Raw genomic sequence first — 20,160 nt, 5'->3', positions numbered from 1 at the left:
ATACGGTTTGCAGTATTTTTCATTCACAGTTTCATAGGCAATGACTGATCAGCAGTTGTACTCAAATACATTAAGTTAGTAAGACTTCCACCCTTTGCCTATAGATCTGTTTCTTGTTAGGAACTCTTTTTTTTTTTTTAATTTGCATCTATTAATTTTAATATCACTTGCTGAATTTTGGCATCTGATACAACAGAATCACTTCTCATTTACAGACACTTCAGCTTCAAGATTTCATATTTAGATCATATCTCTTATTTAATGTCTGGACACTTTACAAGTCTCCCCCAGCTTTTACCTTCTCTTGGGCCTTGTGATGGCTCATCGCTGTGTGCCTAAGCCCTGCATTCAGCCAGCAGCTGAAACAGACTCACACACACAGTAAACAATCTTATGGGTACCAGGCGGAAGGGGGTTGGAAGGGATAAATGTGGGAGTTTGAGATTTGCAAATGTTAAACACTATATATAAAAATAGATTTAAAAAAATTTCTTCTTATAGCACAGAGAACTGTATTTAATATCTTATAATAACCTTTAATGAAAAAGAATATGAAAATGAATATATGTATATATACACATGACTGGGACATTATGCTGTACACCAGAAATTGACACATTTGACTCTACTTAAATTAAAAAAAAAAAAAAATCAATAGTGAGGGCCCTCTTCTGTCTTTTCCGAGCACCTACAGGCTTGTTCGTGAATGCAACTTTCCAGACTGCCAGGACGACATCTCATTTTGCTAGAGCAGGCAGATAGCTAGACCTGAGCAGAGAAAGGGGAACAAAGACCAAATGGCAGGAATTGGGCAGAAAGGAGGGGCACAGGCCAAATGCAGGAAACCAGACATCATGTACGCACCAGGGGGCCCTGGGCAGAGAAAGAAAAAGCAGGGACCTTTGGGCTGATAAGTGGTGACAGCTTTTGGGGTGATGAGTGGCCTGGAGACTGACAAAGAAAGATGAGAAAAGGCAGGAATTTCCAGTGTCTGAATATAACCTTTTGCTTATTATGCCCTCATTTCAATAAAATTAGCCTTGCAGATCAGAAGTACCCATCATGCACCGATGGCATGGCACTTCCGATCCAGACTAAATGGGACAAAAATCCCTCCTCCCTTTGGGAAGGTGGAGTTGGGATGATAATCAAGGATTATGACCCCAAGCCCTTCATTCCTCAATGAATATTCCACCCATTCATTTTTACATCCTTCGTAACCAACTTGCCAAAGAAACTCAGGGCAGCCACTCGCCTGAGCCTGCCTGCTCTCCCACTGAGAGTGTACTAGCCATCCCTTAATAAATCCCTACTTTAATTTTTTTAATCATACTCTTTTCTCTGAATTCCTTCTGGGACGGGACAAGAATCTGGAGCACCGATTACATCCACCGGCAACATTTCTTAGAACTGCACAGTAAAATCCTGGCTAGTGTACCATTATGGTTCTTGTCCCAGCCAGTACCATGACTTCAGGCTCCATACAAAGACGCTGGTCTTCTCTGTTCATTTGACACTGAGGCTGAATTTGTCTCCAGCAATGACCACGGACGTGAGATTCTGCTTTCTGCTCTGAGCCATGTCAGCTCCTTTAGCAGGGAAGCTGCTGTTTTTCATTGCTTTCTCTGCCATAGTTGAATTTCCAAGCCGACGGAGTCGGCGGAAGGGCGCAACCTTCAGGTGAGACTCCGGCTGCTCTTCACGGCTTCTTTTGCTTCTTCTTCATACTTGATTTTGGGTTACTTAGAAGTATAATACAAAATTTCCATTAAATGAAGCTTTATTTATGTATTTATCCTAACCATCTATTTTTAAATTAATATCTAGCTTAATTGTACTACGGTCGGAAAGCAAATCTTGTCTAACTTTAATCCTTTGAATTTTGTTGAGACTCGCTTTGCCACCCAGTATGTGGTTAATTTTATCCTTTTTTCATTGTTTCTAAAAATATTTTTTTATTCTGTAGTTATTATATTTTAAAAAGATCCACGTGGAAAATTTGTTAATATTCTTTTAAAACTGCTATTTGGAATTTTCAGATATTTTTGTTATTTTTTTCTTTAAATTAGTATGATTTGGTTTCCAATCCTCTATATATATAAATATTATATTATATTATGATAAATATGTACATAATTATAGATTCACTGTATTATTATCATTACACATACAGAATTTGTAAGTACATAAAATATAGAACTACAAAATATTTTTCCTTGACTGACCCTTTATCATTATAAAGATTTTTCTCTCTGATAATGTTTTTTAAAAATTACTTCATCTGTAAGTACTATAGTTAAAGCATTTCTTTTTTTAAGATTCACAGGCTGCAATTTTTCATTTTTATTTAGACTATTTTCATATTTATATTTTAAATCTGTATTTTGTAAAACAGCAAACTTTGATGAGCTTTCTTCTAGTTCAGTTAGAAAATCTTTGTCTCATGAGGCGGCTTTATTCCATTCAGATATAATGCGTTCTTAAAGGATGTTTTGGTTGATTGTATAATTCTAATTTAGTATTTTTTTAATGCTTCATGACACAACCCCATTTTTCTTGCTGGCTTCCACTTTTGTATAGACAAGATGTCTCTTCTAGTCTTGCTTTTTTAAGGGAAATCTGTCCTTTCCTCCACTTGACTGCTTTCGAGTTTCTCTCCTTGTTGGACATTATACATTTTACTATAATATATTTAAGTAGGATTTTGTTTTATTAGTACAGCTTAGTGTTTGTTGCATTTTCACTACATGCGAAATGATTTTTTTTCATCAATTTGGAACATTCTGAGCCATTCTCTCTTCAAACTTGCTTTTGTTTCTTTTAATGTTCTATCCCTTCTCCTTTGGGTCTCAAATTACACTTTGGGAGAATTTTTTTGCTATATTCTCTATGTCTTCAATATTCTTTACCTTTTTATGAAAGTATTTCATATTGTTGTGTCTCTGAGTACTTTCTTCTTATCTGTTTCTATTTCCAACTATAGAGTATGTAATTTTGTTTTTATTTCTTTTAATTCAAATGTCTGGATTTTTATAGTTACTTACTGTCTTTTATTTCTTTGAATCAACTATGTTTGATTATTTTAAAGTTTATGTGTAATAACTCGATTGTACTGATCATTTATGACTCTTCTTCTATTATATGTTGTTTCTCTTATTTTTCAATCACATTTTTGCACCCTTTTACACCTGGTTATTTTCCATTGAGTGTTGGGTGTAATGCCTATAAAATTTAAAGATAGCTGAAGACACAGATTGTTGTCTTCTTCCATGGAGTGCTGTGTTGGCTAGTGGTAGAACAGTCCTACAGTGCCTTAATCTACCCAGGTATCTGGAGCTCTAAAACCCACAAAGGCTATTCTATTTGCTTTCTATTCCTAGGTTGTGTCTCTGAGACCCCATCTGAAAGTCTTGGCCCATGTAAGTTACCAGGGCTTCTATTGGTAGGCTTTGAATTTTAATTTGCCTTAGCTCTGTGTGTCTATCATAATGCAATTTCAACTGTTAATCCTCTCAACCGTCCAACTTCTCTTCTAGAATTGGCAGATATGCTAAGAGAAAAGCAGCCTCAAATGTCAGTCTCCCTCCTCTGGGTGTTTCTCTTCTTTCAGACCTTAGCCCCATAACTCTTCACGTAGTGTAAGTAGTCAGATAATTTCAAGCATTCTATTTAAAATATTTCATCCAACCTTACTTGTTTTGGGTTTGCATTATCTAGACTTCCATTCCCAGAATATCTTTATGTTTTTCACAGCCTTGTGTATGGCTTTTGTGTTAGCAGATAATTTGTGTGACAAATACATGATTCACTCTACCCCTTCTACTCCTCTTCCTCCTCCTCATTATCATCTCAGAAAATGTTTTGGTATGAAATATTTTAATCAAACCCCCTGTTATTTGTTGAATTGTGTCCCCCAAAAGGTATGTTGAAACGTTCATCACTGGTACCTTTGAACGTGACTTTATTTGGAAATAGGGTCTTGGCAGCTATAATCAAATGAAGATGAAACAGCACTAGGGTGGACCCTAATTTAATAAGACTAATATTCTTATAGGAAAAGGAGACTAGACGCAGGCACAAGTACCCAGAGAAAGAATGCCACATGGCAATGAAGGCAGAGATCGGAATAATGCATCTACAAGCCAAGGCTGTGTGATGATTTTCTTTTACTTTCTGATACCTTCCCTTTCTGGTCTGTCTCCCATATTGACATTCTTTACCTGCTCTTTTATTTTCCCCAATAAAAATGTGCTTCTTCTTTTGTATATGCCAGGGGCTGCTTCATCTCTTTGCTAAAGTACCAGGTGCTATTATTTTCTTCCAGAAGCTTCTGATGGCAAGAGAAATATTTGGTAAACTCACATTCAGCTTTCAGAAGTAGACTCCATTTCTCAGATATATCTGCATTTTCAGCAAATTGCAATGCTGTGTTTTGAGACCCAGTAGCATGTGAACAGATCAGGTATGACTGGGAACATTAACATTGGTAGTGCTTTTGAAAAATGTTCCTCTGCTGATCAACAGTCTGAAATATATGTATTTTTTTACATCGTGACCAAGTTCACACACACATACACACAGAGATATAATTGAAAAAAATAGTTGCGTGCAAAAATGCTTAGCATCCTAAGATAAAAATCTTCTGTTTCCTATTCTACTCAATGATTTTATAGTTAACGAAATGTAGTTCATGAACATCTAAGGATGAATTCACAATGACAAATTATGATCCAGAGTTTGAAGATCACTGTCGAGGTAACTGGTTTTCTGCCTGACTGTAGTTTCTGATGACGGTGGCATGGGATCCCCCATTAGTTAAGCAAAAGAAAGTTCAGGAAGAATGTATCACTCTCTCATTAAACCCTTTTTCTGATTCCCTCCAGATAATTCTCTGAAATTTATTTGGTTAGTTCAGATTTCTGACACATAGAAAGAAGACATATATTTAGGGTATTATTGAAGGAATTTTTGCCTGAAGGTCGAGGTGAACACAGTGCCTCCTCAAATAACATCTTATCAGAGGAATGACTTCAGCATTTGGTTTATTGGACACCCACTCGTTCCCTTTGCACTGTCCCTTTGTTGAGGCAGAATTAAATCCCACAAAGGGACACATTTTATTTCAACCAGGTGGGTCTTTGCTGCTGTATTTTCCTTCTGTGTTTGATCAAAGCCGTTCACGAACTTATATTTGGTTTAAACCATTGAATCAAATATAGGGACAAATTCTAATTCAGATACAAGCTACATTCTCATAGAACAGCTTGACATCAAGCGTGAAGCCCAACAATAACATGTTCTGCTAAAGAGGACAGGGTGTTTGCTGCACTGAGGCTTTTCTGAATGCCTGATATCCGAATGTCTGCTTCCACATTGGTGCTTCCCCCCCACCACTGGGGACACAACAGGGAAAGATCAGAGAAGATACTGCTGGAAAGAGTTAACGGCAGGTACCATGCTTGCTGATTGCTTCTTGCAGCCTTCAGCGGCTGATGCTTCGACATTAAACATTTTCATATGTAGTTTCCTATTTGCTTTGAATTACTGAAATATACTAAGCATATCTCTCCCAGGACCCAGCACCATGGTGTAATCAGCTCCTGCTAATAGCTTTGAAACTGTACAGCAATCTAGTTTTAAAATACAACACAAATCTTTATCTAAAAACACTAACACCTCACTCTTGTGTTCCTGGAGTATGTTTTCACGTTTCCTCTTGCGATGCCTAGGAAGGGGGGGGGGAAGCTACAAGAGAAATGATGCATTCTGGGCAAGGAGCCAATTTAAAAAGTCTGTTCTTTCCAGTTTGCTGTCACTTGTCATGGTTAAACAAAACACGGAGGAGAAAAAGAGAAATTGGCTTCAGTGTAAATGTCAACATTCTGATTAAAGCAAACACAAAGCATTCAGAACTCTTGACAAAAAAAAAAATTAAATTGAATTATGAAGGGTATGCAAATGGAGGCCTTCCTCTGTGTGATTACTGAGACTTATGCATTTTGTATTTTCTGTCTCTGCTGGAGAAATCTGTGTGGCAGGACAAGGTGTTCAGGAAGAGGGAAGGGAAGGTGAACAACACATTTCCCAGCTGATGACAGCTGGAACCTACCAAAATATTGGTTCAAAAATCACCCAACACTCCACAAACACTGGGAAAGTTTGGAAAGCTGACAGTAAGTCCTGGTGCTTTCAGTCTATTATTGTCTTTCCAGCTAAGCAGGGTCTTACCCTTGGACACAAACCCCCAATGTATTTATTTAAAGGATTCAAAACATATCATTTGTTAGAGGGGAGAACTTCAAGAAGACTCACATTAAAATGTTGATGTAAACAATATTGTGTCAGTTCCTTCGTATCTCCTTCAAGACCTTAGACATTGAGTTGTTTGAAATGCTTTTTGAAAGGGCTCTCAGCATGCATTCATGATATGCAATTTTAAAGGTAGCATAACACACTCTATTTCTCTAATTAAAATTAATGGGAAAATCAATAAATAAATTTGGTACTCTCTCCCGAGGAGGGAAGATATTTGCCTTCTTGGGTGAATACCTATGATCCAATGATAAAAGGAGGTTGATTAGGGGTGTGTGTGTGTGTGTGTATGTGTGTGTGTGTGTGTGTTTGTCTCTGTAAATGAAGAATGTTATATGTTAAATTTGAGACAAATCTTTCAGAACCTTCCATTCTTTCCTCTCCATGATCTACGGAACAATTGTGTTTTCTGAACCTTACCTTTGCCTCTGATATTATAATCACTTTTTGATTTAGCATTGCTCCTGTCTCTCCGCTTTCGGGGATATTCTGAAACTGCTTTCAAAGCTGTTGTGTGTTCTCAGCATGTCATTTCTGCCTCAAAACTCTGAAATTGTTACCTAGTGCCCATCAGGAAAGTCCAAATCCTGACCTGATATTCAAGACTTTGCTTAACTGGCCTCAAACTAACTTTGATTCCTTTCATAAATATTTACTGGGTGTCTACTAAATGTCAGTCATTTACCTTTTCCTCACCGTGTTGCCTACACATTTCCTACTTTGGGCTTATTTTATTCCTCTCCCTTCACGCCCTGTGCTTTTCCATTTCCACAACCTTATTTTTGCTGTGCTCTTTCCTTAAACGGACCTTCTTGCATCTCTACCTAACAGACCCTCATATCTTTCGAGGCTAAATATAAAAGGTTCCTCTTTCTTGAAATCTTTCCTATTACTGTACTTGAAAATGACTTCTTCCTTCCCAGAACTTGTATAGCTTTCTATTTGTAACCCTTGGAACTTACTAATATTACTTTGAATGAGTTATATGTGGATACCTTGCATCTGGCCGAAAAGAATCTTAAAAATTGCAGCCTTTGTTTATACATCTTCATGTTCTGCCTAAAACCAGTACATGGTACGTGGTGAGATGCACATCCAGATAATATTGGAAAAGTGATGTTATCTATCAGCATTCTAATTTCTTTGTCCATAACGTGAGGACGATAATATCTCTCTCTCCCAGGGCACTGTGAAGAGTAAAGGAGATAATGTCTGTAGAGCTAGGTAGAGCTCTAAGTTTTAGCTACCATTTATATTATGTTAATTTTATTGATAATATATCCAAGCACATAAATGCATGAATTAAGATAGTGGTTCATGTATGTAGACACCAAAGCCAGAGCATCAAACTATCCACCACAAGATTCTCATAGGTTGTTAAATATAATTCTCATGATAATCTTGTAAGGCCTGTATCAAAATATTGACTATGTAGATGAGGCTGGACAGACTACATGCAGGTAACCAGTCTGACCCCCAAATCTGTGATTTTTCTCCAACTCTCATGACTCTATTCCCTGGACTGTCCTAAATGATGGCAGAACTTTGTTCAACTAGACACAGAGAAAACACACTCTGCAATACCATGGCCCACATCCCCATTTGGTTAGTGTATGACAGCAAATTGATTGCACTTTGGAAAACCAGATATGTTTGTTTTAAACCCCTAAATCCCCCTTTTCCATTCTGCCATCTCCCCCTAGGTCCAGCGCTACCTAGGATTTCCCTAAATGTGTGTCCTGATGCCTTCATAATTTGTTTTTTATGCGTTAGTGTGTGTGGGGTGATTAGGTTTGTTTGTTTGTTTCTTTCTTTCTTTAATTTAATGGACGGACTGGGGATTGAACCCAGGACCTTGTGCATGCTAAGCACACGCTCTACCCCTGAGCTATACCCTCCCCCCAGAACTACACCCTCCGCCACCTAATGCATTCACTAACCATTTTATTTAATCCTCCAGGCTGCCAGGAACAAGTGCAAATCCCTGTCCCTGTTGTAACACATGGTCCAGGTGTTAAAACCTGTCCACAGACCACGCTTTGAGAAATAATACTACAGACAATCAAGTTCAAATGTAATAGGGACTACTCTGCCCCAATCATAAAGGAACTACAAACATTTCCATGCGGTATGGAGTGAGACTCAAAATACTCTACAGGTTGGAGAGACTAGAGTTTACCAAATATCATTTCCCATTTTATTCAAGACAATGAAACCCAGAGAGAGTTTAACTGGAATCACCAATATAAGTATAGAGAGCCAATAAGAATCCTTGGGATGGTTTTCAATAGAATTCTCATTCATTCATTCATTCATTCATTCATTTAATACTATCTTCTTGAACTTTACAGTGTCAATCACTGAAGACAGCCAGCCATCAATAGCCTCGCGTCTCTGGGAGTTTACAATCTGGACACAACATTATCTTACAAGCAAAAACTATAAAACAGGAATTCCAAAGAGATTATCACAGACGTATATCAAATTGTGGATTAAAAACAGATGGGCACACCTTTTAAGCGCTCCTGTGCAACATGGAAGCCGGTGTGCAAGGAGGCAGGTGTTTGCAGAGAAGGTGAGGGCGTGTCGGCTCCGCCACCAACACGATCCTCCCCAAGGGGCCCTGGACCAGAGTCCCGGCCATCCATGCCTGTTTCCTGCACTTCCTCCTCTAGGCACTCAGATTCGAGACAATGGCTCTTTTTGTTGTTGTTTTCCTGTGGAGAAAAATACACGTTCCTGCCTTCAAAGTAAACATTCTGGAAGCTGTTGTGATTGTTCAGATTTCTTTAAAGACCTTCACGCCACTTACCATTGCTTTTTAGACCGCAGGAAACATAATGAAACTGAAGTCTCTCGTGGAGCTTTTATTCCTCTCCTTTCAGACTTAATAGAAAGCAGTAGGGGACACTCGGGCCACCGATGTCAGTGCCATTTCAGGGTCTGCGTTGGTTTTGTTCTCAAGAAAAATGGCATTGGATTAATTTTTTTCCTTTTTTTTTTTGTAAACAGATGTTTTGCTCAGAAGAAAGATCTGACATTTGCCCTTTATCTGTTTCTCTCCCCTCTTCTCCCCGACGCCCCTCACCCGCCTTTTCTTCCTCTGGGCCAGACAAAGGCCCGAGATTGAATGGGGTCTTCCCTTGATGGTGCTTTTGGCACTGGCTTTAGAACTTTGTTTTGACCGTGGTCCACGGTGTGAAATAACGTTTTACATGAGAGCCAGCATGTAAACACAAAGACACACATGCATACAGTCCTCTTTTGACAGAAGTTTGTATCTTTATTGGACAATTTATACTTTTTTTTCTTTTGACATCTCCCACTTTCAAAATATTAACTTTGAAGCTGTCTCTTAATTTCTTGTCTTTAGCAGTCAAATATATATATATTTTTTGCATGGAATCGTACTCCACATGTATTTCATTAGATAAGGATTCACTTTTTCTGATTTTTCAAATTTTTGTATTCATCTCAATACACAGTTTTTCACCTTTGAGTTCTCAAAAACCTTAAGCATTCATCACCAAAACAATGATGACAGTGAATAAAAACGAAACTAAACAAACCGTGGCCTTATTAGAGTTAAAATTCTGATCATTTTGATCCATTTAAGAAATACTAAGTTAACATCCATCACTAATGGCTTACAGCAGGCTAACTGGAAAGCCGGCCTTGTTGTGCAAAAGCAGAAGCTGTTACTGGCTGCGACAGTGAGTTCTGGGAAAGATTCCGAGGAGCATCCCCAGTGGAAAGCAAGCAGGAGTCGATTACTCAGGTCTGCCAAGGGGCCAGCTACTGAGTTTTCTGGAAGGAGTGACACCCCCTGGCCTCCAGAGAGCTGTGAAGTCCTCCAGAAGCTCAGCGTTTTATTGGGACTACGAAGCACTCAGAATACATGGGACTTTCAGGGACCTGGCACTTTCCTTCATCAGCCCCTCCCCCAGTTGAAAAAATATATTTTATAAGTGTGTTGCTATAAAGACAAATATAATCTGGGCTGGATTTATAATGGAATATTGTTATCCATCATTATGATTTTTTTTCCTTCTGATTTTAAAAGAAATTACAGTGGAAGCATTTTCATGTTGGTTCATGATCTGGCCCCAGACATGGAAGGCAAGGAGAGAACGGAAGGAGAGGCAGCCCTTCCAGATTGAGGTTAATAATAAGCAAGAGAACTTGCATAGGAGGCTTGTCTTGGGTGCCCCGAGATGAGTAAATCTTAGCCCCCACTGCCAGAACCTGGAAAAGGGTACTCGGTCCAGATGGTCTCACCAACACCTTACTCCCTCAAGGCTGTGTCCTTGAAACAGCTCCCACTGTGGGAATGATGGTGAGTGGAACATACATTCCAAGGACAGGGGAAGGGGGAGAGGCATCTTCTATGGCCCTGGCCAGCTCACAAGCCACCTGGTGGTCCCATCCTTTCTATGACCTCCTCCAATGTTCCTGAGCTCCTAAACATACAGTAGGGCCAGGCCAGTGGGCCTATTATCTGGGTGGATAGTTTGTCTAGAATCCCTTCACTATAATACAAAACATACTTTGGGATTCAAAGATAAAAGAACTGACTCCTTTCTCTTATGAGTAGAAACCGTGTTTTGACTAATTTCTAGAATAATGAAGATTAGCTTGCATGGCTACATCTCCTTCTTTTAGCTAACAGTGCACATTTTATGGAAGGTTATATTTAAAGATATCATACTGGCTGGGGTAGTAGAACTCTCTGGGACTTGGGTTGGGGACCAGTATTTGTGTAGGGTCAGAGTTAAATTTCAAAAATTTATGAGGAATTAGACCAAAGGAGGAAAGTGGTGGCTTAGAGAAGGGATTCAGAAAGCTTGACAAGTAGAATGTTCTTTCTTCTCGACTTTGTCCCGGACGACTTTTCTAAAGGGGAAAGAAATAGCTCTTACACGTGCATTGTATGTTTCCCAAAACTATAATAAATAAATCACTCAAATAAATAAAAAGAAAGAACATCCATCATTCCAGCAATTCCAAGAGATCTCGCCCCTGTTAACATTTATTAACAATAATCTTTAAGAAGCAGGTGCATGTGTCTATGTATAAACAGATAGAACTTTTAACCAAAAAATGGTCTATAATTACACAGGTTGTCCTGCTACCTGCACTTTTACTCAAAAATATATCACTGACAATTTCCATATCACTAATTTTTAATCTAAAATATAACTCTTAATCTGTGGCAAGGCAATCTGTCACTTGTCTACGTGTTCTTGCCCGCAGAGTTCACATTTCCCTTAGTTGTTGGCCAATGCAAACAAGGCTGTTGGCAATTTACACTGCCTGTGAACAGAGTTCAATGCACCTGTTCAATGCATACTTCAGATAGTTGGCTGTTTTTTATCTTCTTTATCTTTTTCTCTGCAGATGTAAAATTTTATCTGATAAAAACCAATCAGTACTTCTTGTTTGATTCCCTTCTTTGATGTTAGGATCATATAAAAGGTACTTGCAAAATGTAAAATGATATGAATATTCACTAATATTTCTTCTATTATTTGAAGTTTAAAAACTGTCTGTATTTAAATTATTTTGTTCATTTCAGTGTACTATGTGAAGTATAATTCAATATTTAGCATTTGTGCATTTTTTCCACTTGTATTTTTTTAAAAATATATATTCCTACATTTTAGAGACAGACTCTGTGTCATACACTAAGTCTGATATGAAGTGTGGCTGCTTTCTAGAATTTTCCTTTTCATTGATGTATTTGTTTATTTCTGTTCCAACACGACACTGTTTAATTTTTGAATCTGTAAAATGTAATGAGACAAGGGACCCCCAATTGAGCTTTTCCTGTTTTTTTTTTCCAAAAATGGGCAACTCAGTCATTTAATATTCTTAGGAGAAATATAGTATAGATTTTTAAAATTAAATATTTGGACAATTTATTGAAATTGTACTAAAGTTAGTCCTATTCAGAAGAATATATATTTTCACAGTATTTTATCTTTCCATCCAGTCATAGAACATTGCCCTATTTATTTATTCATTTATAGCTACCCCCCAACACACATACACTTACACATATATATGCAGTTAGATATTTAAATAGATATGTCTAGGTAGAGTTTTATAAACTTTTTTGACTAATACATTTTTGCTTGCTTCTTGATTTTCTGTTTGTTTGTTTTGGTTGCTAAGGCAAATATAATCTTTATTTTTCTTTACGTGTGTTAAGTGTTTTCTGCTACTGTATAGGAAAACTTTAGAATTCTCTACTGATTTTGTAACTATAAACCTTACTGTATTCTATATTGTTAGCTCAAAATAATTTTCCCTTTGAGTCACTGAGTTGTTGGAGTAGACAATCTTACGGTCTGTGAGTAATAGTATTTTTTCACTTTCTTTGTATAATTTACCTCTCTATGTTTTTATTATCCTGTGTCATCGGTTAGAACCTCAGAAACTTGTTGAGTCAAAGCAGTGGCATCAAGTGTCTCTGTTTTCTTCCAGAATGTATTGGGAATGCCTCTGGAGTTGTGCAGCCAAGTAGGGCGGCGTCAGTTTGGAAAACAACTTTATATCCATAGTCCTAATTCACTCCAGAGTTTCTTTTCACGTTAGTCTGTTTATTTCAATAAAAGAAACAGATTTGAGCTTTATGAAAAGCATACTAGCATCTATTAAGTCATTTTTTCCTTCTCTTTTGACCTTTCTGTGGGATATGGTCCTAATGATGATCCCGTCTTGCACACCTGGAGTTAACTTTATTTGGACACAATGTATCATTTGTTTGATATAGTATAGAAGTGAATTTGCTAAAATTTTGCTTTTGCAGCTGTATTTATAGGTGTGGTTATTTTGCAGCTACATTTATAGGGTGGTTATTCTCCCTGTGTGCGTGTGTGTGTGTGTGTGTGTGTGTGGGTGTGGGTGTGTGGGTGTGTGCAGGCAAATGTGTTTGCATCCACGCATGCTCTTTATCAAGCGTGGTATCAGGTTTATGCCAGCTTCAGAAAATGAGCTAGAGAGCTTTGTCTTCTATGATCTGGAACAATTAGGCTGCATAGACATGTAACTTCCTTGGATGATTGGCTAGCTCAACCCGCCATCACCCAGATTGCTTTGTATTTCCCATCAGTTTATCCAGCATTAAAAGTGACTTTCTCCCAATAATCCACTAAGTGTTTATCAAGCCTCTACTATGCAGGGAGATACAGGAAATGGTCACAGTAGGTTCATAACAAAAATATGGTCTACAACACGAGGCAGTTCATTCTAAACCCCAAGGGGTGGTACACACAGTACATTTCATTTCACTGGAATTCAAAAGAATGAACGGACAGTCTTGGTCTCCTTGGCTCAGAAAGTTTTTGGCTGTTGTTCCTTGTTTTGTTTTCTTGAATTTTGTTTCTTTTCTGAATGAGGGGGGATTTAGTCTTCATCCCAGGGCAGCCTCACTGAGGAGTTCTGAGAGCATCTTAGCTGTAAGTATGAACTACTATTTGGGGTATTGACTTGCGTGCTAGAAGCACTGGAGAGTGCTCTGGCAGAGCTGAGAAAGCACATTGGGATATAATGTTAGAAGAAAGACTGGAGTCAGATGCCCAGGGAACTTGTGATACGGACAATTCTTCCATTCTCAACAACTGGAAGATTTCCATCCGTAGGTGATTCAGTGAAAACCTCCAGCCCACTGACAGCTAACACCAAAGTTTCAAATAGATAACTTTTGTAGGCTCCCTTCCAATTTTTTTGACATGATGAGCCTTTGAGTGGAACCTAAAGCCCTATAATGTCTCTCAGCCTCTGGAGTTGAGCATGATTTGACCCAGGACTTGGGTAAAGAAGTGATTTTTCAGGTTAGCCCATCTAGTCCAGTGTGTCACTTAATTGTGAGTCCAGCTCCTCGTGAGCCAACAGCACCAATAGTGGTTTGCATAAGTCGCATAAGAGAACGGTACATCTGTATCTCAGGAGTCTGTTTACAAAGGGAATTATAGAAGATGTCTGCTTACCAGAAAAAAAAAAAAAATCACCTAAGTTAAGACAGGGAAAGTGCCATTAAGTCATTTTCCCATCCCTCAGAAGCTGGCAGGAATTGTTCCCCGTGGTGCATTTCCCTGCTTCTCTTGCAGCCAGGTTTTAAACATCTTAAGCTATGGCACTACCCTCCCTTCCCCTGAGCAGGGATGAGACTGCCTCATAAATCTCTTTGGTTGGAATTCTTTCCAACGGAACTCTGGGTACCCGGTGATGAATTCTTTCTGCCCCTGGGAGGCCCTGTATCCTGTCATGTGCTAAAGGGAAGAAAGCAGGAACTGGATTTGTGCAAACATCAGAAAGTAAATCTGTTGCTCTCCTTTGTCTAATTTCTTAACTATAAATTGGAAACTTTAGATCGTATGGAATGCACCACTGGTGCTCTCACGCAGGGCATCTCACATATCAGTTAGTCGAGTGTTTGTGTTAAGATTCATAAGAGTGGGAAACTTGGACTTTTTATTCAACCCTGTAAACCCAGAGTCTAAAATAGGACCTGGCAAGTTGTGGGTATCTGATAAATACATGTTAAACACCTGGATAAATGAATGGATGGCCACGTGTCTGGTACAATATTACGCCTAACGGGGATGCTAATAAAAGAAACATACGACCCCTGCCCCACAGAAAACTATGTCTGATTGGCGAGGCCAGAACCTTACTGGGGACTAAGCATTTGTAGGTAATCAGGCTTTAAGAGTTACACCACATAACTATGTTCAATACCTTGTGAAGGAATATATATACATAGTCCTTTACAAATATGTATATATACACATATATGGCGGATTCACTGTCTGTGCAACAGAAATTAGCACAACATCGTAAATGATCTGTATTTCAGTTAAAAAAAGGGGGGTATACCACAGACTCTGAGGTTATGGAGATAAGGTGTGATGCTAATGGACGAGGGTATTGAGTGATCCTGGATGATGGACTGGTTTTAAATGACCAGAGGACAGGGGCTCTCCATGGACCCTCCTCCTTCCATTTGTCCCCTTAACTAATTCTCTGAACATTCCTCCAACATCTGCAGGTTTACCTCAGTTAGTCCACAATTCCTGAGAACCTGGTTTTGTAACCGATGAGTGAAAAGACAATGGTCTTTATTCAAATAAAATCACAGCTAGAAACCCAGCTGACAAGTCAGTGGAAATAGCGCTCTGACTGAAACAAACACGGGAGCCTCTGCGGTGCCCCCTGAGTAAGTTTTCAAAACTTCAAGGACTCCCCAGGCGTGACCCAGGGGCTGCCTGTCATCCACGAACAGATGAGGGACCCTGGTTCTATTTCTCCACCCTTTGTACACAGATCTTCCCACTCAGGGCTGACCAGCCCTTCACCCAGCTTTACAGCCCAGGATCACGTTCTGTGAGCACGTGGCGACCCAACACCTGGAAAGGGAGCACGGAGGAACTGCCTTCAACTGTTGCTGTTTGTGTGTTTGTGTGTAAGTGTTTCTCCAATTCCAAGTGAATAAAGGTGCGTAGGCAGTGATGACACCCCAGAACGAAGGAAGCACTGAGGCGAGGCACTGTGATTCTCTTTTCTTCCGGAAGAACACAGAACCGCAGGACTCGACTTGCGCACGGACGCTGAAGGTGATCACTCATATGGTGGGTGTTTTGGGGTATCTCCAGAATCCATCCATTGTCTTAAATTTCCTCTTGCCTCAGTTTGTCCTAACACTGAGAACGCTTCACATTAGACATCAGTTTGTGAAGAACCGCATTAGTTAGAAAATGCTACCGGGTCACACATTAAAATTCTGTTGCTTGTTAACAGCTTTGCCTTGAATAAACGTATCAACTTAGCTACCCAGTCACTCAGCTAAACTTCAATGAAATGAGGTATAAAACACAAAAATAGCCAATTCCTTTTGTTATGGGCCACAGTGTGTGCCCATGAAATTCATATATGGAAGCCCTAACCACCAATGTGATTGTGTTTGGAGATGCGGCCTTTAAAGAGTTAATTAAGGTTCAATAAGATCGTTAACACTTGGGCTCTAATCTTATATGACTGATGTCCTGACTGGAGGAAATGAAGACACCAGGAGTGCTCAGAGAAAAGCCCATTTGAGGACACAGTGAGAAGGCAGTTATCTGCAAGCCAAAGAGATTGGACTTGGGAGAAATCAAACATGTGGACATCGTGAACTTGGACTTCCAGACTCTAGAACTGTGAGAAGACACACTTCTGCACGTCTACGGTAAAGCCACCCAGTCCATGACGTTTCGTTTTGGCCGCCCTAGCAAACAAATATACCGTTCGAGTGTCTCTTCGGTCGAGTAATGTGACCGACCTTCAGGGAAGCACATCCTTTAGCAAGTCTCACTTTTGCCAGCCCACTTTCCCCACAAAAAAAGTAAAGAAACCAGAGATATGTAACTCTCCCTGGGACTTCCTTTACTGAAGTGCTTACTGCACTGGGTTGAAGATTTCCTGGTCGCTCACCTGGTTGCCCCAATAAATGGAAGTGCCTTGGGAGCAAAGGCTGAGTATATGCAGCACCGTGCCCATCATATGGTCATGCACTCAATGAAAAAAGGTGGAATTTAAAGAAATTTAATGCATGGGAACATAGTATGTAGATTTTAGAGAGATATTCTAAAATCATGATTTTCCTTTCAAGAACCCATAGACGATGAAAATAGACATCATCATTATTTTGTTCTGTAGTTGTGTCAGTGTTTTACCATGCAGTGGGGTCTGAGATGGGAGAAGATTATTCCACGTGAGTGATGATGCTACGTTTATATTTGTGTCTGCCAAACAGTTGTGTTCCTAAAGTTATTCTCAACTGTTTCACCTTCTATACAAAATTCGCTTCTGTGTCACATCAGTAGTTAAAAACTACAAGGCCATTCTACAGCTTCCAGAGAGACATTCTAAGCCTTTGAGTCGACAGACATGGTCCTTACATAATTTTCCTCCTTGGCTGTCTCACTGTTGTCATGTACCCTTCTTAGAACATACCACAATAAATCTTCAAGCAATACACTAAGCCCTCCCTTTGCCCATCTAGAAAACTCAATTCATATTTTAAAATTCAGTACAAATGTCATATCTTCTGTGAAGGCTTGAGAATGATGCAAAGCAGTTGGCCTTTCCATTATTTTCCTGTATCACTCTGAATATTCACAGAACATATGTTCTCCACGTTGTGTTATAATTTCATGCAAACTCCAGTCCTCCAAAGTTCACAAAGAAACACCAAATAACAGCACATCATCACTGACTAGGAAACAACTATCAAGTAACTTAGGAGAAGTAGAAGAAGTCTTGCCCAAAAGCTCAACTTATCTCACAAACTTTGGTTTCATCTCTCTCTTTATTGCCTCCGAAGGTTTCCTCCTTAAAACAGATAACGTACTCTGAGTCTCCTTTGTTAGGTGCTATGTCAAGGAGCACTGAAACTAGCCTGCCTTTCAGCATCACAGAAATTCAGTTTCCTGCAAGATGTTCATCTCCATGGCACACATTTTGATGACAAAGGTCTTAGATAGGTTGACTTTTTTTCCCCATTGCAACATTGGTTCATTTCCTTCCTTCCTCCAGTTCTGTCCTTCTCCATTCCATGATAATTGGAGAGAACATTATATAATTCTCATCAGCCATGTGCATGCCAAATGTGATACTCACTCTCAATTCAGAGACGCTTCTTCTCAAGAGGTCATCCAGCTCTTCTTCCTTTGTCTTATGGTGTTTTAGTTCCTCATCACATAAACCATCTGCTCTGGAAAATCCTCAGATATACAAAATGTTTCTGACACCATGGATGCCAGCATGTGACTTAGATTCATGCAAGTCTTCCTAAATATCCAACATGAATATATTATAATGGAACTAAAATTATATAAAACCTACTTATCAAATATAGGGACACTGCAGGAAAATACGTCAAGATAAAAGAGGATACAATACAATTTATCAGAGCTATCCTAGTCACAAATAAGTAAATTCAACTTTTACAATCATCCAAAAAACTTCAACCTCCTGCTCTTGCTCCAATAAGTTAATCTCAATTCACTTTTTATTGCTTCCACATGAGGACCCCTCATACATATCTGAACATGAGATCTGCCTGCTCCCACACTTGTTTTGGCTTAACTCCACCTGCAAAATAAGGTTGAAATCTCCTTAGAAATCCACAGCCTTTACATTATGACCTCAATCCAACTTTTAGAATTGAGGCATCATAGTTCAACCCAATTCTACTTGTATCCACGATATTTTTACCCTAATTGGACTCCTTAAAATTCTCCAAACATGCGTATCTTCATGTCTCTGAGTTTTATGTTATTTCTGCCATTTCTGCTGTCTGAAATACGCTCCTGTACACAGACCATATCTATTCACTCTTAGGGTCCAATCAAATTCCATCTCCACGAATTCTTCACTCCTTTCGGAGACAAAATAACCTAGCTGTTCTTCCGGGCTATAGTTTTCAGTCACAACACCACACGTAGATCTTTGCTCTTTATTTTATCAGGTGATGTGCTACGTGACTTTTTTTTTTTTTTACTTTTTTTATGTTGAGTTATAGTTAGTTTACAATGTTGTGTCAATTTCCAGTGTAGGGCACAATTTTTCAGCTATATATGAACATCCATATTCGTTGTAGCATTCTTTTTCTCTGTGAGCTACCACAAGATCTTGTGTATATTTCCCTGTGCTGTACAGTATAATCTTGTTTATCTATTCTGCATATGCCTGTCAGTATCTACAGACATTTTCATATGGCTTCAAACCTCCTCTCTCCATCCGCAGTCCCCTTTCTCAAGGGAGTAGGTGCTGACTTTCTTCCCTAACCTCCACGTTATAGTTCCTCCTCCTATAGCATTAAGTCTCATTCGGTTTCATGCGACTTAACTATATTGGATGTAACCACTGAGACTGTCCAGAGGTTTTATATACTGAAATTTAGGAATATTTAAAGGATGGATAGTTTACATGTAAAGATATTTCCTGTTGACAATCTGGGAAAAGGTAAGCGCTCAGCTATTTTCAACAGAAACAACAAAGTGAGATCTTTAAAGAGACATTTCAAAACATAAGAGCGAAGATATTTTTTTATTTTTAAGGATGGGACGGGCTGTCTTCTTAAGTTTCCAGAAATGAGATCCAAACTGTGACTCCTCAAAACTGAAGCTCCTAAAGGCGAGGGTAAGAGGAACTTTGCACTTAAACTTGAACCCACCTGACATAACTGAGGAGAATGTGTAGGAATAAGCATGGAGTTGACAAGGAGGGAAAATACAGAAAGAGATATTGTCATCTCCGAGCCTCTTGAGAAAAGTGCTATGGGCAGGAGAGTCTTTCGCGTAAAGTACTTAAGGTTGACATGTGTCTGGTCTAACGCGGATGAGTCAAATTAGTTGAGAGACCCTAAGAAGTAACCATCTAGGGACCTTAGCGACTAAAGGAAAATATACATTGAGAATCACTCTGCCAAGACTCCGAGGAGTTTTTGGAAAAGAAATTCGCCTATCTTTGTTTAACCAGTATTTCACAAACTTATTTAAACATGGAACACTGTTATTTTCTGCAGAGTAACCCATACAGCTGAGTTTAGAGAGTTCTGTCTGCCAAGGCACATGTCATATTTACTTTGACCAGATTGTGTCCGTGTGTGTGTGTGTCTGTGTGTGTGTGCAGAATTAAGCAGGGGCTCACACTGTGGAAGATCTCAATGCCTTGGGCATTGCTTTCCTAAGGAGGTCTGATAAAGATAAGGAGTTTGATTTTTTTTTAATGGAGTTACTTGTGTATGTTTAACTGAATCGCTTTGTGTATGCCTAAAACAAACATTGTAAATCAACTATACTT

Source organism: Camelus ferus, chromosome 24 (assembly GCF_009834535.1).
Source record: "Camelus ferus isolate YT-003-E chromosome 24, BCGSAC_Cfer_1.0, whole genome shotgun sequence".
Classification (NCBI taxonomy): domain Eukaryota; kingdom Metazoa; phylum Chordata; class Mammalia; order Artiodactyla; family Camelidae; genus Camelus; species Camelus ferus.
This window is presented reverse-complemented; position numbering follows the sequence as displayed.